The sequence below is a fragment of the Antechinus flavipes genome, chromosome 3 (assembly GCF_016432865.1).
Source record: "Antechinus flavipes isolate AdamAnt ecotype Samford, QLD, Australia chromosome 3, AdamAnt_v2, whole genome shotgun sequence".
Lineage (NCBI taxonomy): Eukaryota > Metazoa > Chordata > Mammalia > Dasyuromorphia > Dasyuridae > Antechinus > Antechinus flavipes.
Genome location: NC_067400.1, coordinates 115,559,291 through 115,569,740, shown reverse-complemented (window position 1 = coordinate 115,569,740; position 10,450 = coordinate 115,559,291). Strand labels below are relative to the sequence as shown.

The 10,450-nt window shown below is 29.1% G+C and overlaps 1 protein-coding gene across 3 annotated transcripts in view; it reads left to right on the top strand.

Annotated features, from left to right (window-relative positions):
- DACH1 (dachshund family transcription factor 1) overlaps positions 1 to 10,450 on the top strand; it is a 481,861-nt gene that overhangs the window by 271,775 nt on the left and 199,636 nt on the right. The gene's annotated exons all lie outside the window — the stretch shown is intronic.

Sequence of the window (10,450 nt, the reverse complement as noted above, 5' to 3'; positions counted from 1 at the left end):
AACTTGATTTCAGAATTTATAAATGCAGCATATAAATCATATTGAAATGAAAAAATAATATATCATCCTGAAATTGACACAAATATTTTAAGTGTTTTGTAAAAAAACAATTTTCAATATCTCTTTTTGTTTATTTCTTATATTTTTTTTATTTCCTCTGACTCACTCTATTATAGTTTCTTTTCTTTTGTGGAAGAAAAAGCATTCTGCTGTTACAAGGATTTTGGCTATCATATATTTAATTCTTTTAAAAATAATTACAAAATATGATCAATTTAATGTAAAGGTTTCAAAATATCACCATTGATACACAACAAGGGAGGGAGGAAGAAATACAAGTTTGACATTTAAAAAAAAAACTAGTATAGAAAGATTTTCACTACTAATTGATATTTAAAAGAGTTCCCTGCAAAAGTGAACTCAGAAATGTTGAGGAGTGCCTTGGCAATTTTCCAGAACATTTACTACAAAGCACAACTAAGCAATTTCTAAGTTATATCAACTGAAAAAGATATGGCCTACTCATAGCCTAAGCTATTTTGATTCCTTAGCTAAACACTTGCATCCTATCATTTAAAAAAAAAATATTAACCCAAATCAACAATCATTTATTAAGTACTACTGTGTGCCAAGCATTGTGCTAGGTGCTGGAAATACAAAGACCAAAGGAACCACAAAAAAACTTTTTTAGTTTTTCCTTACTGGATGAACTTGGAGGGGAAGAAGCTTTGTCTAGCAACTAGAGAAGGTTGACATCTTCTCTACAAACAGAAAAACTATAATTTACAGAGAAATATGACTGATTTTATAATGTGAGTACTTCCCCATTCTCCTAAATAGACATCACAACTAATTTACCATTATTATATAAATTCATGAATTTCTGTGGCCAAAAATATTCATCGCTGGTCAGCTTTCAGATTGTGGATCTCTCTGAACTTAATAGACTTAATATGTAGATAGATGGCTCTTGTTTGATCCATATTGTAAGATAATCTTTTTGATAAGATACATCAGAACTTGCATTCCATTTGATATAGAAGGATATGAATGATCTTGAAAATCCATCATTTTTCAAATTAGATATTTTATAAACATGTTTACTAATGAACTATGAACCTTACTTGGGAGTGAACAACTTAAACATGTATATATAATTTAAACTTTTTTTTTTTTAAACTTTGATTATATAGGATTTGTTTGTTTTTAGGGCACTCAAATTAACAGTAAAATGTTTCTCTTTTGCTATATATCCATATAAAATCCTCCTTGGCAACTGAGATATTAATGGAAATGATATATATCCTATTTTAGAAAAAAAAAAGTGTAGACCAAACGATAGCAAGTAACATTGACTAAAAGCAATTACTTTAAAAGGATACTGTTAAGAATCTAAGAAAAATGATTCCTTTGACTAGTTGTTTGTCAGTTTCTGTGTGTTTTTTATTGATTGCTCTTGAATATATAGCTCCCATGATTGAAAATGTTGCTGCTAATGTTCTTTTCTTTAGAGTACTGTATGCATTTCCTATGAATGATAAGATAACATTTACACCAAAACAAAATTCTCAATAGAAGTTTAAAATAGCTTCAAACTGTCTGATATTAAATCTATAGCACTGAACATGAATGAAAATAATCATCAAATTGAAATATGTCTTTACGATAAATATACTTTGTTCTGCATTTTTTTTGTTATTTTGCATGTATCCAATAAACTAGTCATAATTGCACCATTCATTAATATCTTGCAATCATTGAAACTATAAACCAATATCATGACATCTATCTCTCTCCATGATTTTTTCCCCTCTTTTCAAAGTCTGGAATAACTTGTTATTTGAAATTTCTCTATTACTAACTGCTAATTGCAGACTTTATCAAAATGCAAACAAGAATATATACTTTAAAATGCAGGCGACCAAAGAAAGAATAAAGAAGTTCCATTGATTAATAATAAACAGGCAAAAATCATGAGAATAAAAGAATAACCAATGAAGCAAATATAATCCAATTTGTACATAGAAATTAATTCTGTGAAAAGGGACTGGACTTCAAGCCAGATTCTCTTTTATATTCTTACCTGATGTGGGTCACAGAATGCTCTAATACTCCTAAACATTAATTGTGTCTATCTACGCACTGTCCGAAAATGATATATTGCCTTTTCTTTGTATATCTAAAAAATGCTAATAATCCGTTGGGATAACTTCCATGCAAAGTAACTAATTTTGAAGGTATCTCTAAATATCTATGTTCATCTACCGTGGATGTCCATATGTATTTATGTTATATCATTAATTTATTTATGAAATCATGAAATTGTATTTTGCTTGTTCTAGAGTTTTTTAACCCACTCATAGCTATCTGAGATTTTTGAAAATATACTTATATAGAGACAATTAAAATTATCTTTAAGGCATTTAATGTTTTTAAAATTAATCCAAAAGTTCATGGTATTTTGTTCAGTTATAGGAGAATTCTAATATTGATCTAAAACACCAGCAACAATTTTTTTTTCCTTAGACTTCTAAAACTTCACTTTGTTTCCTCACGATATTAATGGAAATAAAAGATCATGATAGAATATTTCCTACAGATGGTTAATTCAATATATTCTACAGAAAGAACTTTGTTTTAAAAAAAAGTCAGTAAATTCACATAATGATATGAGCTTTTGATATCTTTATTCTAATATATTTTTAAATTGGTAGACTTAAAAAGATGCATAAGAATGAGTTTGCTAAATTTTGCATTTATGTTGAAAAAAATTAAATTACATATAAGATCATAATGCTACTGAATTTAAAAATTTAGTCATATTTTATTCTATCAGACAAAATACATACTAGTAGCTAAAAAAAAAAAAAAAAACAGACTTAGCTTTATTCAGATCACATAGCACTTACTTTAATTGGCCCTTAATAAGCTTGGTTTAACTGGGATTTAAAGGAAGAACAGTGGTCATTAACATTAGCCAGATTAAGACTCTGTTAATTACCATTGAAAGATAAAGTAATATGCAAAAAGGTCTAAAATATTCCCATACTTACAAACTGAAAAGAAATGTGAACTTTTTAAATAAAAGATTATATTTTTATATAAAGTCTTAGATAAAGTGATTTTATATTCATATAGATAATAAGCAACAAATATTTTCATCACAATCCCTACTTCAAATTTATTATAACTAAAACTTCTTTGATATCTTATTATAAACCTAAGAATCATTTTTTTTTAAATCAGGCATGCAGAGTATTTCCTTTTTCTAGTATCAGTTAAATAGAACTGTTTACAATTCTATTCCTATTAAAACTTATGTTTTACTTTTTTACTCTTAATGTAGCATGGTGCCTGAGCAATAGCAAGCATTTCATAAATGCTTGTTGATTTGATGTTTAATGTTTATATAGAATAATAATAAAACAACACTAGTAGCAAGAAGAACTGGGTATAGAAGTAGTCTCTGATTCTATCCATGTGACCTTCTGGTGTCCTATGAAACTAAGAGTATAAGGTACAGAGTCTTCATGGCTAAAGTTAGTTTACTCGTTGGTAATTCTTTATACCACTAGGACCATGTCTAGCCTAAAGAATTCCTTTAATATATGAAATATATTACTGGCAGCCATAGTGATGATCCACATTCACAAATATGCTGATTAAATTTCTTAATGTACATGGCAGTCATGAAATTTGAGTTCTAGTCTTACTTAGATGACTATGAGCAAGTTTGGAAGATTATTTGATATTTAGAACTTAATAAGGGAATAAATGTGGCCACCTTGGGCAAATCATTTATGATAAAAGGAATGATTAGAAGAATTGAGTTCTTTTGTTCGGCTAAAAGAAGGCTATAAAAACTGTCTTTAAGTGTCTGACACACTCTTGTCATGTGAAATAGGGATTACATTAGATCTACTTGGTCCCAATAGGGTAGAATCAAAAGTAATGAGTTGAAGTTCCTAAGAGGAAAATTGAAGTTTGATGTTAGTAAAATAACTTCCCAACAATTAAAATGAATAAGAATGAAATGAATTGTCTCAGAAGGTAGCATGTTTCCTCTCACTAGAGGTCTTCAAAGAAAACCTGGATGACCACTTGCTTAATATATTATAATGAAGATTTTTTGGGGGGCTTTGATTGAACCAGATGGTCATTGAGGAATTTTTCATTATTAAAATTCTGTGATATTATTTTTCTAAGATTCAGATTACTCATCTAGAAAATGAGGACATTGATCCATATTATCTAGATAGTCCTTCATGTTTAAGATTCCATGAGAGCCTTATTTCTGAAATTTCATACATCAAAAATAGCTTACTGGCTAGCAGAGAGGTGAATGTTTTCAGAAAAGAAGATATAGTAAAAACAAAAGATTTCTTTAAAATTTATTTTTATAAATATTATATGTGAATAGTGCTAAAACTACATAGTTTTCATCAAAAAAAAAAAAAGATTCTAAAAGCACCTTAAGGTCATAAGTTAAATACTTTATCTTTAAGAATTAATCTTAAGTAAAACTATAGAGTAGGCAATGATCATATGATCCTAATTTGGTTTCCCTTTTTTATCTATTTAGAATTTATATCCTCCCATAATAATGATAGCTGTTATTTCTATAGCATATTAAATTTTGCTGAGTGTGTAGAAAAAAATTTCATTTTATCCTCATAACAATCCTGGAATATAGATGATTCCTAGAAAACGGTGTTATCAAAAGTAATGAATACCCTCAGTGGAATTTCAGGACCATGGTATCAATATTTTTGAAAGAATGCTATAAACAAATTATTTTTGTTTCTTCACAATTTTAAAATAAGACAACTTCAAACTATGATCTTTGTTTTATAAATTGAGAAATGTAGGTTTTAGAAGTTTGCAAAAATTTTCATGTGTATGAAAAACTCATCAATGATATAGAGAATTGAGAATTTGTTTCCTTGTTTGTTTGGCCTGTAATCTAGCGATCTAGTTAAATAAATTTACCAAATAACTCATAGACTATGACTAATCATGATCTAAGTCATGATATGATATAAACAAACAAATGATAATTTTTAGAAAAAAGAGAAAGGAAGAAAAGAGAAGGGGGAGGGAAAGAGGACAGGAAGGAGAATTCAGTGAAAGAGAAGAAAGAAGAACAGAAAAAAAGAGAGAGAAAAGGAGAAGAGGATAAAATGCGGACATAGGTGGGATGGATAAGAGAGGGGCATTTGTCTAAAAGAATACAAAATTTGCAAAGTATTCTGCAAGTAATTAATTCTGCCTGATTAGTTTAGTGCTTATAAAATTAGACATTTCTGTGAAATTTTTGGCATACAATTTATCAACTTTTATCTATTCTATTTTCTTTCTTACTAATGATATGATATTCTATTGAAAAATCTCTACAATAAGTGAGTCGTTATCCTTTAATTTTCCCTGTTAGTGATGCCTTTAATCACTTTTCCCCATATAAAGACTAATAATATAACCACAAGGTACCTGAGAATTTTCTTTGAAATTAAACCCTAAATTTCACCATTAAAAAAAGAGAAAATAATGACAATAAAATTATTTAGTCTTATTTTTCCTTCCTTTGCAAATAGAAAAAGTTGCCAAAAGTAAAATTAAAATTCTAATTTAAAATTCTATTTAAAATTGCTCGTTTAGAAAGTAAAAATATGATTCCAAAATGTGAAATATTATTTCTTAGAATAAGGACTCAAATAATGAATTAACTTTATTTCAAAAGATTGATATTCTTCTGGTAATTGGGCAGTGACAACCATGGAGCCATATCTTGAAAACAGACTCCTCAAAAGTGATTAATCCTAGATGATGTTATAATGTGACCAGTAGTCTTAAAGTATTTTAAATCCTTGAGAGGAGGTAATATCACAGAATTTCAAAATGTTAGAGTGATAAAGGTTTTTAAAAATCTAATCAGTCTTCTAACCAATTTAATCTAATCAATCATTAAGCACTTAAGTGGCTATAGGGTGTTAAGTACTGTACTAGACACAATTCAAAGACAATTCATTTCTTTACTCATTTACTTATTTATCATTTATTTTCTTATTTATTTATTCATTCATTCTCTATTTCATTGAGCAAACTAAAGTGCTGTTCTCTTCTCTTACTTCCCTTACACACTTTGGTGAGGAAAAGAAAAAGAAAAAAGTTTTGTTCAAATTAAATATTAAAGCAAAATTAATTCCTATATTAACTATGTTCTAAAAATATATGCTTTATTGCACCCTGAGTCTATCACCTCTCTGTAAGGAGATGATGTTTCAGCATTGGTAATGTGATGTTATTATTGATTATTGTGTTTGCTTTGGATTCAAAGGTTTTTTTTTTTTTTTTGAGTTAAAACCCAAACTTCTTAAAGACAATAATAATGTCTTCTTTTCTATGTTCCAATTCATAGACTTCATATAGTAATGGTAATATACTAAATGTCTACTAGACAGTGAACTAATCAGAGATCCCAAATGTAAAGAACAGTTCTTGTGAAGAAGAAATAGAGATAAGAGAAGCAAATAATAATTGAAATAGAAACAATGTCATATTTCTCAAAGTAGATCCCATCTATATTCATAAATATTACATGTTTCCATCATACTCACTGCAATGGCCTTCCTTTTAGCATTTTTTATCCAAAATATCTTTATTTGAGTATAATCTACTTGAAGGAAGAGATTGTCTATTCTTTTGTATTTTTATTTCATGTCTTGCATATAATAATGCTTTAATAAAATATTTTTTCATTGATTTATTCATTTATGTTCATGAATAGGGTTAATAATTGACTATCAAGATTTGTAATTACATACAGCTTGTTCTTTTTTCTTTTCTTTTTCTCCCTCTTCCATTTTTGCTCTTTGCAGAAAATGTATATAGAAACTTAACAGAAAAAAGAGGTAAGAAAAGACATTTTATTCTTAGCCTCATTGCTTGATTTCACTTAGACTTACTTTTAAATTCCTAATATTCTAATTTTCATGAATATTCAATAATGCTTCTTCATCCACTGGCAGAACTATCCACTTCCCTTTTAAACACCAATAAGTGTTTTATTATTGAAATTTTTATCAAAAATTATTTCTATATGTAGCTAACATTGTTTCTTTTCCAATGTAACCCCACATTCAATAGGTCTTTTCTCCATTAAAATGTGTGTTCCTTTAAAGAGGGAACTGTCTTATTTTTCTCTTTCTATCTCCAAGCTTGGCACAGTGATATGCCTGAGATATGTACTTAATAGTTCCTTTCATAGCAGAAAGAGTGATCAATTTGGAGTCAAGAGACCTAGATGGATTTGATTCTAGCCTTAGATGCTTATTGGCTATATACTCAAGAACTTAGTCTGTTTTGTTACCTATATAATGGGGGTGATAGTGCTTGAATTACCTGCCTCAAAATGTTTTGGGAATGAAAGTACTTGAAAGAACAAAATAAATGAATTGTTATACTCACTATGATAATGAATACTAATAATAATAGTTAGGTTTTATATAATCTTTCAGGCTTTGTAAATGGTTCCATATGTTAACTCACTTGATTCTTACAACTATCCTTGTGAGGAAGGTGCTAATATTATCCTGATTCTACTGATATGAAAACTGAAAGGGTAAATATGTATTTGAGGCTGATTTAGAACTTGAGTTTTCCTCATTTCAAGTCAGGTGCTCTATCCACTGAACACTTAGCTGCTAATTGATCATCGCTTTCAGTCTAATACTCAAAAAAATTCTTAGACCATTACAAATTCAAAATTTAGTGTTCTATCATCTTGGTTTCTTTAACCTTCTGCACTGATTTTACAGTGATTTAGAATACTGAGATTAATAAGGGTGAATAGATAGGCAGACCTTGGATTAATGTGAGTAGCACTTTGATAAACTATATATAACAGTTCACTAGACTGGGAATAAGGACAGCTAGTTATGGGTCTGCTATAAACTGCTTTTGTGACCTTGGACAAGTGACTGAGTGTTCCTTCCTGGGCTTCATTATCCTTATCTGTAAAAAATGAAGATGCTCATCCAGCTCTGTAAGTCTATAATTCTAGGGTGATTAGTGTAATAAATGTTGACTTTTAAAAAATTATATTTAAAAATCTATTTTAAGGTCTATCTTGAAAAGTCAAAAAGTACCCTAGTTATGGTATTGAATTATATAGATAAGTGGGGTTTTTCTATGTCAGGGACAAGATATGAAATCAGTATTTTTAATTAACAATAGAATTTAGTGTGGAAAGAGCCCTCAAAAGTCCAAAGAGATTATTGTAGTCTAATATCATAAGTAGAAAATGAAAGAATCAGGACTCAAAATCTGTGCCTAGAGATTTCCCTCCCACTGTTATTAGCATTATAACACATTTTCTTCTTATGGTTCAGAAAACTAAACAGAATTAACAAATGGAAAATGATCAAAATAGTCTTATCTTTATTAATTTTATTTTCTCTTTGTCCTGTCTAATAATTCATCTTTATTTTTTTAAACACCTGCTTTTTTATGCATCACTCCTCAAGTGATCTCACCTACAGTAACATTTATCTTCTATATTTGAGTTGTTGTTCTATGCAGTATGTTCTTTGGAGTTATACTATAAACTCTTTGTGGCAGGGACCTTGTATTTTTATATGCTCTATAAAGCACCATGCATACCTAGGGCATTTTATGAATAATAATAAAAAAGAAGCAAGAAAGCTTCCATCAGCAGGGTTTTACTTTGCATGTGAATATAAGGATGAATTCATGACATTATACATATTTCTGTTACAAAAAAAAAAAAACCTCACTAATTTACCAAAATTATAAATTTTAAATATGGTGAAAACATGATATACTAATCCAGAAAATTCACTCTGCACAAAAGTAAATGGAGCAATACTATTTGCTTGCTTTTTGCCCATTTCAAAAATTGCCAGGTCTGACATGTGGTTCATAAAATCAAACATTTCCTAACACAGCTGTGCATGAGGAAATGAAATACTGCAGGTATAAGAAACCACCTGTTTGCCAGTACAGGAGTTGCAAAATGATAAACAACAGATTTTATACCTATCCTTTTGCTAAGGTCTGTTATGCTCTGGGTACATAGGTCATTATAACTTCAATTCCTGAATCATGAATTTTGCCATATGAATTGAAAGAGGAATAATCGTCTAGATGATTCACTGATAAAAACAACTGTTTTTTTCTATTCAATGTTCAAAATGACATTGAACAAAACTGCCAAAGACAACCTTGCAAGCAATTTAGTTTTAAGAACCCAAATTAAAACCTACCAAGAAAGTCTTATTTACTTTAAATCTTCTCTTTTTCCATCTTAGTCTGGCTTCCAAAATTCACTGGGATTTTTACAGTATTTTCCCTTGATGAAGAGAAAGCCTGAAATATGTCATAAATCATACTGAGCTACCAGAGAAATTCAAATTGCTGTAAGCACAAGAGCCAAGGGAGCTCTTACTACACTGCCTGAACCATAATGCAACATTCTGAATGAGATCATTGCATCATAATCTCATTCTGACTGTGCTTTGACTTGTGTTCAGGGGTTCAGTTATCAAAGAGAGAAGAAAGATATTGTCAATTTAATATCTTTTTTTTCTCACTTTTGCATTAAACAAATTATTGAAAAAGATCTATTAGCTAATATAAAATATTTCAAGACTAGAAGACTTTTTGAAAGTTTTCTTGATCCTCAAAGAAATCAAATATCTTTTGTACGAACAGTCCAAAATCAGACAGGTCATTTAATTTTATTAAACTTTTCTTCAGGTTTACATTTTGGACAGCCATTAAATGTTTATTGCCTCTTTATTTTTTCTAAACTTTCTCAAAGAGTTGGAATGATTATGAACTGTGTTTGTAGCAGTGTTCTCTAGGGAGTGAAATGATAAAATGGGAAGAAAAAGTGAATCATTTTGATATTTGCTACAATAGTGAATTCCATTTCTGCAACAGTGAACATCTTGCAGTTTCATATCACAGAAGAAGACTCTTAGTGTGTTATGCACATTTAAGATTCAGGTCAGTCTGGATAATAAAAGTTGAGATCCTGTAGGGAATGTTTTTAAGGACAAAAGTGAATATTTTAATGTTATATGCTTATAAAGTCTTATATCTTGTACACAATAGGTGCTTACCATTTGTTGGCTAATTAGAGGACAAATGTAAAACCACTCTTTCTCTCACTAAAGAGCTAAAAGGAATTTAGTCTTTACTTTGTCATCATTGTATATTTACATTTTATTCTTATTGTCTACTTGTTTGGAAGATTACAAATCAGTGAATTGTGAATCAGGGTGTTAACTATGGGATGTCTTCTCATTTCAACTAGTTATATTGTAAACCACAGACCACTACCTTATTGTATCTTTCTATTGCTTAATTTTTTACTTTTTGCTTTTCTTTTACTACAAAATACACCTTCTTTACTGTTCATATTATTACA